The sequence below is a fragment of the Anas platyrhynchos genome, chromosome Z (assembly GCF_047663525.1).
Source record: "Anas platyrhynchos isolate ZD024472 breed Pekin duck chromosome Z, IASCAAS_PekinDuck_T2T, whole genome shotgun sequence".
NCBI lineage: Eukaryota > Metazoa > Chordata > Aves > Anseriformes > Anatidae > Anas > Anas platyrhynchos.
Window position 1 is genome coordinate 26,720,277 of NC_092621.1, and position 12,041 is coordinate 26,732,317.

Below are 12,041 nucleotides of genomic sequence, written 5' to 3' on the forward strand. Positions count from 1 at the left end.
GTGCCATTTACTGCTGGAGGAGTAAGTGGCTATTTATAATGCAGTCTACTGAAATTTTAGTCTGAAACTGAATTTTTAAGTGCATCGCTTTAAACATGATAGTACTGATGATTCAGTCACATGATTTGCCATTAACTGTATCGCAAACATTTCCTGTAGCTTAAGTTGCTCTCCCTGTACCTTGCCCTCTTGAAATAAATGGACTTCCAGCAACAGTTTTGACAATACTCTTGTCTACAAGTAATAAAACATCTGGAAATTAGGCTAGATGGATAAAACAGTTCCATGTAATAATATGTATCTGGCATTCATACAACCTCTGTATAATGCATGTTTTTTATGGACCAGATGTGGTATTTATGTGTTATGAGGAACAGAGGCATGTTCAGTCGTGCTTTTTATTGCATTTAAATGCAAGGTATATTTTAATAACTCTCAAAGGGAATTGTCTCCTATTGATTAGAAACTGTCAGTGTGTTAGACATAAACCTGAAAAAGCAAATGAATCTGTCAGAAAACTGTAGATATAATTTAAATTGACATTAAGCTGTATACTCATTGTGAGCTGGCTTCAAAAAAAAAGAAAGAAAAAGAAAATGGTAACTAATAAATATCTACTTATTCCTCCAGTGAAGGTGTTCTATGAATCCTTTGATCTAGGAGCTGTTTATTTCTTCTCTAGGACTGTGTTCTGTTAAATTTACAGGTCTATGAAATAATAATTCTTTTATGTTTATTCATCAGACTTTCACATTTTCTAATTAAGACAACAGCTTTGCATAAAAGCCAGCTGCACAGTCTCCATTTTTATGCTCTTGCATGGCATTTTCAAGTAAGGTGAATTTAATGTGTAGTGGGTGGAGAAGGGGTTCCATTGAGCTCTGTCCGTCTTGCTTTTGTCATTGTTACTTTCTAAACAGCCTTCAACAGTATAGTATGCAGCTGTGCCTTTATACCTTTTCTTCATCTAAGTTTTGTTGTTGTTGTTTGTTTTTGTTTTTTACTATTTTTAGCCTGAATTATCCCTGCCTTTTCAGGAATGGGACCCTTGTTTTACTTGCATTTACCATTCTGATTTCTACTGAGCCCATTAGAGTCTGTCTTCATGAGATGTTCCTACAATATTCTGTTTGCTGTAATACTTCTGTTCCATGTCCTTTTCCATGATCATCACCTGTGAAAGAGCAGTCAATGTCAAATCATTTACAGTTTCTTTAGTTGTTCTTTTATTCTACAATGTTTGTTTTATTCACAAAAAAATTAATCATCTGCAGGTGTATTTCCAAATATATATATTACAGATTATTTTAAAGCAAGTGTACTGAGTCCAGTCTTGAATGGGTATCAGTAATACCTGTAGGAATACCACTGTAGTTCTAGTACATCTCCCCTTACCTTAACTTTTATTGAAGGGGAGGAAAAATTGCAGGGATGCTAGCTTGACAACTATGACTTATTTATTTTTTCACTTTGTAAGAGCAGTCCAACTAATGCAATAATTTACATAATTACTTTCTGCAGTATCGAAGGCCAGATTTCTTGAAACAATTCTTGAGCCTGACTGAACTGATTTTTCAGCCCACAACAGCCCTTACAGTTCGGTTGCGTGTCATTGATCTCTCACAATCTCTATAGCACTGCCAGGCTTCTTCCTTGCTTCAGTTCTGGCTCTGCTGAAATTCTTATTCATGCTTGAATCATTTCCTGTCTTGACTATTTCAGCTTTTTCTTTTATAGTTCTTCTAAATCCCTGTAATCTTAAACTTCAGGAGGCCCAGAATACTGTGCTTAGATTACTTTTTTATCTATATTCTTCATCAGTCCTTCCAACCAGGCATCCTTCAATTTAGGTTTGACATTGGGCTTCTCCTTTTAAGAACTCTCCCTGGATTTGTGTCTCCTTCTTTTTTGATTTGGAGTCTGTAATGAGTAGAGTGGGTATATATGTTTGTTCAGTAACATCACTGAGTAAGGCAAAAGAAAACCATGGCTTAGAGGAAAAGGCCTGATATTCAAGTCCAAGATTCACATAGTGCTTCTGTCCTTGTCTGTAGTAATAAGTCAATGGTTGCATGTGGGCTTAATATGAAATCTACAGCTCTGGCAGAGATGAGCTAAGGCATTAAAATGTCTCAGTCTTTATGTATTATTTAAATATGCAGGACAAGATGAAGTGGTTCCATCAGAAAAAAATAAAATTAATTCTAAGCCAAAATATTAGAGGTCTCTAAAAGCTTGGATCTTTTTTTTTTTTTTTTTTTTTTTAGCGTGGAAAAATAAGACATGTTGACCCGCCCCCCCCCCCCCCCCCCCTGTTTTCAAGTAGACTCAGTCCACTTGTGCCTGACGTTTATGTACAAATCATGCATTTGGAAAGTAATGTAGTCAAACAGGGACCATGTGACTGAGCTCAAACGCAGGAAGGAAGCATACTGGAAGTGGAAGACAGGATATGCTGTTGAGGTGGAATACAAAAACAGGCAGGGATGGTGTTATCAACACCAGCGTTTGACTGGTATTGAAGTAGGTGAGGTATGTGAAGTGGAAAAAGTGCTTCTGCAGGTACACTGGCAGCAAAAGGAAGACCAAGGAAAATATGGATTGCTACTGAATTAGGCAGGGGACTTGCTGTTGAAAGACATGGAAGAGACTGAGGCACCCAGTGCTTGCTTCATTTCAGTCTTTACCAGCAGAATCTTCTTCCAAGCCTTCCAAGTTTCTCTGACTACAAGCAACCTTTGGGGAGAGAGTTACTATCCACAGCAGAGGAGGATCAAATTAGGAAATACTCAAGTAAGCTGGCCATATACAAATCCATAGAATCTTAAAAACATGGAGTCATTATAATCACAGAGTCATTAAAGCTGGAAAAGACCTCTGAGGTCATCTAGTCCAACCATCACCCTACTACCAATATTGTCCACTAAACCACATCCCTGAGTACTACATCTACCCTTTCATTAAACACCTCTAGGGATGGTGACTTCATCACTTCCCTGGGCAACGTGTTCCATGAAACCTTGAACCCATGGAACAAGCAGGAACATTTTGAATGTCAACAACAAATGTGAAGTTCTGCACTTGGCACAGAACCCCCCTATGCATCGGTACCACCCGGGTATTGACTAGTGAGAGACCAGTTTTGCTGACAAGGACTGGGTGTCTTGGCAAACAGCAGGTTGAACCCAGGTCAGCAAAGTGACCTTGTAGCCATGAAGGCAAACAATATCCTCAGCTATACGAGCAAGACCATTATCAGTGGGTTGAGGGAAGTGAATGTCCACCATTCGTGGCAATTTTCAAAATTTGCATGGAAAGGACCTTGAGCAATCTGATCTAACTTCAAAAGTAACCCTTCTTTGAACAGGAGGTTGGACTAGATACGTTCAAAGACCCTTTGCAGCCAATATTCCATGATTTTGACACACACAAAAAAAGAAAATTTGATGTACTATAGTCAGATGAATCTCAGGTCTCAATTAATTTAATCACTTTGATGAGAAAGTGAAGAGTAACATGGAATTTATGAATTTTATATTAAAAGTGCTATGTGTATATAAGGAAAAACTTTAGCTCTGAAATAGGCTTTCTGTGTGTTGATGAAATGAATAAATCATCCTTTAATGCATAATCAGTGTAGCTATTGATACATCCCAAAAACTAATGTGTACTGTGAGTGTTTCATATATTGCACTAGTTTCACTTACGGTACAATGTGGAACGTGAGAGTTATGATCTGAAGGCTGTGACTATGGAGTCTCTCAAAGACAGATTTAAGTAAACATTGAATCATGATCGAAAGAGCTACCACAATGTAACTAAAAGGCATTTATGAACAGTGTCGCTCCATGTACAGAGTAAGACCTGTTGAAAAGAATTTCAAGATTTATTGTGATTTCAAGATTTATGGTATTTTGGAGAAAAGGTTTTTCTTTAAGTGATAAAGAAAACCTTACAAAATATCAAGTTACAAATAAAATACAATACATTTTAAATGAACTGTGGATTTTAAGAGCTGTGGAATGGTTTTGATTGCAGTTAAACAGTAATATTTTCTATGTATGGACCCCTGTAACAGATGTTGCTTTCTCTTTTGAAAATCTGTAAGTAATCTCTTTTGTTCAGTGAGCTGTAATGCAGCATGTATTGTATTTGTAGTTTAATTTGTCAGCAGAAGTGGTCACATCATGTTATTTAGCTCCTGCTTCTTGTAGTAATTAGTAACTCACATTACCTGGGATGCTTTGTGTAAATGTTCTTCATGCTACTTCTATGAAAGAACTGTTTACTCATTTAATGCCTCTTTCTATCATCATTTCCAACACTGCGCATGGTCAGATGAAGAATGATCAAAAAGCCAGCTTCATTGAAGTCAATTGTATGGATAGGGGGAGTATGCAATCAGATTGGACCTAGTGCTTGGAACTGTAATGCTCTAACCTGTGCAGATAGTGCACAACAACTTTGAAGCAAACCCCTTGGTGGAGGAGACCTGTGTCACTCACATGTTGCGTTGCTGAAATTCAGCCATTTTCCTGCTTTCTCCTCCTAAGAGCTCTGAAATATAAACCCTGCAGAAAGAAGTTCAGAGGTGGCTTTTGCCTTGGCTGTACTCCTTGGAACTGGTAAAAGGCAAACAAAGAGAGGAAGAAGCTTGAAAACCATTACCTGTCTACTGCCTTCAGTCCTGCCAAGAGGTGCTGTGCCAAGGTGCCAATACTTAAGTAGATTGCTTAATTTGATTAGTCATATGTTTTGTCATATGTAGATTTATTATTTGTTTAAAAAATAGTCAGACAAAAAAGACACCTCAGTCTGAAATACATACCTCTAGGCAAAGAGTCTGAAGTAATAACTACACATTTTTTATAAAGCCAAAGTTGATTTTCTGATGAAAATGAGATCTGGATTTTTTATTATCTTATATTTTCTTGACACTCCATATTAGTTGTGCAGAATAAAAAAACATGGACTCTACCATTGTCTGGTTTACAGGCTTAGCTATTCAGAAGGAAACTAAAATACTGAGCTCCTGAAAGAAGCAAAAATAAAGTCATAAAATGGGCTTGCAGACAGGAGTTTGATGCTATGTATACTTGATGGCATAATGTTTTAGTGCATCAGTTCAGAAATTATTGTTTGAAGTCAAGTTATTTGGAATTGAGTCTTCCAACAAAAGAAACACGTAGGGAATTTGGTGGTTTGCTGAAGGCGCCTGATTCTGTTGCCGGCAAAGGATAACTTCTCTCTACTTGGCAGAAATTATGATTGGGTGCCTAATAATTTTACTGTGTAATACAGCATGATTGGCAGTTCCTGCATAGAAAGCCAAGGAATAAAATAGTAGAGGCATCGGCATTCACTGGCAAAGCTCCCGTTGACTTCACAGTAGCTGGGTTTTAGTTCTAAATTAATAATGCTGAAAAAACGTACTTCAGAAACTTTGAGTTAATCTGTTGGTTCAGATCAAGGTAGAGTGGACAACCGTGCCTGCAGGCATAAACAGGTCAGGCCTATCTTTGCATGGTTGTGGGATTTACTGAAATAAGTGGATCAGATAGGGGGTGTGGTACCAAAACCTATCGGGATGGAATCTGTGCAGTCATTCCAAAGTCAGTCCGTTACCAGGGCGTGACTGAGTGTATTTTGGCTGTGCAATTGGCAGGCTCCCCTCTCTGCAGCTCCTTTTACCTTCATGGACAAATACTGCTAAGTGAGGAGGGCAGCAGTGAGAAATATGTTATTAATAGCTAGGATGTGGTCTGAATGCACCATCCCAAGAAGGAACAAGATAGGAATGTGCAAAAGATAAATAAATATATGCAGAAAACAAGAATGGAAGAAGTACCATTGTCATGAGTTCCTTAAGAATGTGTTTATCTATATAGAATAAGTAATTGTATAATAAGTAACAATAAAGGAGTGAGGAGGGAAGTATTTAAAGAGGGAAGGGCAGAATTAGTTTTACAGCCATGAGCCTGGGATATATAAATGCATAGCTGCTTCACTGAGTGTAATTGTGCTGCTCTATATTAAATACTGAGACAAAACCACGTCTCCAATATTCTCTCAATTGTTTTCAGCAAAGCCAGAATTTAGCCGATACCTTCTGAGTTATGTTGTTAACAAGTGGCTGCCTAACGGTGAGTTTAAGACTATTTCTCACAAGCTCTCGGCAATTTCTTGCGTTGGCTGGTGCCAGTGTGTTCGTCTTCCAGCTGGAGCCACGAGGGGGTGTCCGCGTCCCACCCAGCCTGCCGCGGCTGTGACTTGAGGCAGGCATCTGCCACCTCACTGCAAGGGAGAGGGAGAAGAACCCAGGCTTTATGACTACCACAGTTTAAAAAGCAGCGTCTAAAGCATTACATCTTGCAAGCAAATGTGTGAATGTAATGGTAATTCCACGACAGTAGTTGTGGGGCTGTACCCATGACCATCTAATGCTTGGAAAAGCACGAAGATTTGAAGAGATTTCCTCTTATAAATCTTGTTGTGGCAAGAAATTATTAATGGATTTATTTTATTTTATTTATTTTATTTTATTTTATTTTATTTTATTTTATTTTATTTTATTTTATTTTATTTTATTTATTTTATTTTATTTTATTTTATTTTATTTTATTTTATTTTATTTTATTTTATTTTATTTTATTTTATTTTATTTTATTTTATTTTATTTTATTTTATTTTTGTCCCTTAAAAAACAGACTGGATCTTTTTCATACAGAAATACATTAGGGTATGATAAAATATATTGAATATATATAGAGATAATGTTTAGAATACACTAAAAGGAAAAAAAAAAAAAAAACAAAACGTTAAGAAGTCTAATGATTAGTCCTTGTTTTAAGTTTATTCTGAAGATCAATGACAAAAAGTTTATGGTTTATATTTGGATAGGCAGGGAGCCCAGTATTTTAAATGTATTTTCATTTCTATGGCCTATTTTTTGAGATGCATTAGCAATGAAAAACTAAACCACACCTCATTACTTAATGCACATTTTAGAACTTCACACTTTAATGTCATTTATAGGAAAATAAAAAGTAGGAACTCTAGAAAATTTATAACTGTTTCCTTCTGACAACACTGCTCTCCTGCAGAAGTATATCTTCACTAGAACTTCTCTGAGAGACAGCCTAAAGTAATTTTCTTTATTTATTTTTATAAGAACTGTATGGAATATGCTATGTCAATAGTAAATGAAAAGTCTATGCACATTTTTCTTAGAGTCTTTTCTTTCTTTCCTTTTGATTAGATCGTGATCTGGGAAAATCAATGTCTCATAAAATTACTTATGATTTTTTTCAGATATTTTGTACCTCAAAGATTTCTCCTCATTTAACATACTGGAATCTCAGTGACCCCAGCAGAAAGAAAGCTGTTTGAAGTGTACTTGAGTGGAAGAAAAACAGAAGGTGTGTCCGAAGTATCTTAGTCATAGGAGCTCAGGTAATCCTCCAGGCAAATTTTAGGACTGTTTGCATATTCATGAAGCTTTCATTTGCATGAAAATCTAGCAGTCATGTTAGCAGTTATTGAGGTTTTTACATATGTTCAATCTTCATATGAACAAAAAAATATCTAAAATTTTCTTGAGAAATTTTGAAGCCAGATTTCCAAATCTGATGAATTTTCATACAACTGATAATCTAAGGTACTTACATCATTTTCATTTTTATGCTTCTATCAGAGAAAATGAAACTACGCATGTCCAAACACTACACATGTACAAACACAAGTTCTGGCTGGGCTTTGTGCATACCGTTGTATGTATACTGTCATTTTACACAACCTATTGGACACTTAGAGACTTCTGGTTAGATACTTTGAACCAATACTTTTGAAGTACAAAATCCATTTATGGGTGCTTGACAACTGCTTGGTGAGGAACACTGTCTTAAAGCTGTTTTCCTCTGCCTCCTTCCATCTGTTGTGATATGACAAGGCTTTCAAATATTTTTCTATCCTATTCTATAATATCTATTATGATATGTGCAGTTTATTGCATTAAGCAACGAATTTCAAAGCTATCTAGAAATGTACTAGTAGGCATATTCTATTCTTATAGCCAGGATAAAATTGCTTCCACAGCTGAGTTTGCATTAATCCTTTCAAGAGACCCCAATGTTTTTTTCTAATCAATTATTTGGATGTGGTAAATCACCAGGCTTTGTTAGTCTATGTGAGCGAAATTCCAAGTTTACAAAGAGAGGAAAGTAAATTCTGAAGAGGAAATTGCCTGTTAGATAAATCCTTAAATACATTTCTTTAAGAAAGCCCAAGTGATCAGTTAGCTATCTTGCAACTATGCACTTCAAATTCTTCGTAATTTAATGTATTACCTCTTTTACATATTAACATGCGACCTATTACAAAAGGCAGAAGCTGTCTTTTGTGTTTCCAAACTACTGTCTTTTATTTAAGCCAAAATATACATATGTTGACATGCCAAGTGTTCCTTCTTCAGGTAGGAAAGTAGAAACGTGTTCAGACATGTCCTGGAGGTTGGGAAAAATGCCAGAAAATGTTTAGCTCAAATAAAGCACCAACAGTTTCATTTTTACTACTTTCAGCAGCAATCAGATCTCTAATTAAACTCCATTAGCCTAAAATAAAGCAGAGCTTTGAAGATGCAAATCAATAACCAGAGTAAATGCCGCATTGTATTAAGAAAGTTTTGAAGCTTTGCCCACACTAAGCATCCTTCCAAGTTTAAGCCCTCCGAATTGTTTTAGGCTTAACTAAATCATCCAAATTAATATTTAGAGTGGAGAGGTAATAGGCCTTTTTGGAATACAAGTCAGCTAAGAAACCTGGTTTTCCCCTCACTGTTGAACATGGAATTTTCAAGGTTTTGCCCATTACGATGCAGGTTTTTCTTCACTCCTAAGTTTCCCCTTTTTAAAAAAAGGTTTTGCTGCAAATCTAAATGTACCACCACTGCATTGCACCAACAGGAAATTCATCTTCTACAAAGGCTTGCTTGAAAAAAAAAAAAAATCAAACCAGTACCATAAAGGATTTAAACCTCACAAAGAACCTATAAGTGCTTGTATAATACATGGGCTCTGTGGCAGCATACAATTCACTGGTTTCCTTTGTACACAAGAACAATAAAGTCTCACATAAATGCTTTGAGAAAGTACATAAACAAGTCTTTTAAAACAAGTAAATGTGTCCTTTTAAGTCCTTCTCATTAAACAGACATAGGCTGATGAGGATACTGAGGCTACTTGTGCATATAAGAATGCCTGGGAAACAACCCCTGCTGTAGGCAACATGTTCAAAAGTTTGATCTAAACCACAGAAATACCAGCTCAATAGGACACATTTCATCCTGTTAAAATGTATGGAATCAGATTACTTAGTCTTCACAATCATCAAGCTTCACAGAATAAGACTAGGTAACAGATTATTTTAACCTTCTCATGTTCTGCCAAGAGCCTTCAAAAGTGTTCCTTTCTTAAGTGTTCTTAAGTAAAAAATGCTATTTAAGAACATCCAGAATTAATGCGGCCTCAAAACTACTAATAAGGCTGTTCCAGATGTTTGTGGTGAATTGTTCAGCAGGAAAATTAATAAAGCCATACTTACACAAACAAGTTTGCTTTAAAATACTTGTCTGGATCTGTCCTAAACTCATAAAAATCAGGAAATTCTGTGCTCTCTGTCTCTTTAAAGCAGTGGTCCCTGACAAACCACGTTGAGCTTCCAAATTTCTCCTGTATTCTTATCATCAACCTTTTTGAATAGGAAACAGTATAAACTTTACATTTTACTGTCGTTCTGTGGACCACTTCCCATGACCTCACAGCCTGTAGTTTAGAAACTAGTGCTTTAAGATGTGTGTATATGATAATGGAAAACATGACTACAAGACATGAGCCAGCAGTTACGTGAGCCAGCAGTATGTCCTGGGCTGCAAAGAAGGCTAATTGTGTCCTGGGCTGCATTAGGCAAAGTGTTGCCAGCAGGTTGAGGGAAGTGATCATTTTCCTCTACTCAGCGCTGGTGAGACCACACCTGGTGTGCTGTGTCCAGTTCTGGGCCTCCCAGTAGAAGAGAGACATAGGCATACTGTACAGAGCCCAAGGAAAGGCCATGGAAATGATGATGGGACTGGAGCACCTCTCCCATGAAGAGAGGCTGAGAGAGCTGGGACTGTTCAGCCTGGAGAAGAGGAAGCTCAGGGGACATCTTACCCGTGTCTATAAATACCTGAAGGGAGGGTGCAAAGAGGATGGAGCCAGGCTCTTTTCAGTGATGCCCAGTGACAGAACAAGAGGCAATGGGCACAAGAGGTTTCTCCTGAACATCAGGAAGCACTTTTTTACTGTGTGGGTGACTGAACACTAACAGAGGTTGCCCAGAGTGTTTGTGGAATCTTCTCCATCCTTGGTGATCTCCAAAAGCCACTTGGACATGGTCCTGGGCAACCTGTTCTGGGTGTCCCTTGTTGAGACCCCCCCCGCCATTGGATCATATAGCCTCCAGAGGGCCCTTCCAACCTCAGCGATTCTGTGATTCTGTGAAAATGTGTTGGCCTCCACTTTGATTTGGTACAGTAGATGCTAGTTACAGTGATACATAGGTTGAACAACCTGAGCATCTACCCAAAGTTCTGATCTACTTAACACATCTGTAAGGACAGATTAGCTTAATGTCTCCTAGGCACCGGGGAAGAGAATAAGTAAAGTTTTCTTCTCTCATGCTTTCTCTTACCTACCTGACAAAGTCTGAAACTCTCTCCTAAATTTGAGACAGAAAGCATTTGGCTCCTATGCATTGTCTGCTTTTGTTTGTTTGTTTTGGTGCTGTCTGTCAGTATCTGGCTTGACAGTTCAGCAGGCCTGAATTGTTCAAGAGAGACTTCCCTTCTAATTTGCAGGCAAAATAGTATGTAAGTGAGGGGAACAGTGTAACAAGTCCCCAAGCTAAAATGTAAATTTTTGGATGCACACATATCTGTGTTTTCACACTTCAGCGACTAAAAGTTGCAGCACCAAAAATATGTGTATTCCCATATTAAGTCAAAAGTCCTTATCCTTACATACCTTGAATAAAAGACCTTAAATGGTCCTCAAGTATTAAAAGACCTTAAATACCTTGTATTTCAATGTGTACTGCTACTTAAGAATGTAAGCATAGCTGCTTAGATGTGTATTGCTGTCCTTACATAGCCAAATGTACTCATTTGCATGAATACATTGCCGTCTTCCTGCTTTCAATACTCGTGTAAAAGGTGAAAACAACCAAAATACTCAGTCGTGTAGGGGTTTCCCTAGATGACACACTGTTCACTGAGTCACCTGGTCCCTTCTAAAAGCCTAAACATTTTAATGGATAATGTAAGGAACAGCCACATTCTCAGAGACTGATCAGCACTGGTTGTTTCCAAGCTTAGGCGTGTAGGGGTTGGAAGGGATGCGAAGGAACTGGCCCATAGTCCCAGCAGAACTGGAAGATGTGAGGAACTCGCTAGTCCTTAGGCCACGTTCCTGTTAGAGCATGGAGGCTGTTCAGTACAGACCGGAATAACCTGAAATGGGAAGCCGGCGTAGCTGTCACCACTGGGGGCCACTGCTACTTAGGAAGAGAGAAGCAGAGGGAGGCTGCTGCAAGCCCAGAGTCTGCACTGAGACCGGAGACAGCTCCTGAAAAGAAGCGAGGAACTGCCCGTGTGGAGTCACCGTGCAGAGGGGAAAATAGGCAGCAAGGATACGCACAGAAATCTCCTGAATGTATGGATAAGGTGCTAAGACTTTTGCTGAATGTGACAGTGATGACGCTGAATGTCACAAGTGGTGACAGAAGTGGCATCAACCACTCTTTGTAGCGGTGCTCCCTGTACTGCTCTCGGCCACATGTCTGTGGGAAGTAGCCTGCATACCAGAAATAATTGGGACCCCTTGCTAATCCAACTCGGTCAAAAGTAGGTCGTTATCACTGTTGTCTTCACTGACCAAGAGCGATTTTTCTTGCTAAGAGAGAGCCCAGGCAATACGGAGTAGACAAAACATAAAAGTTAGGTAGCGGAG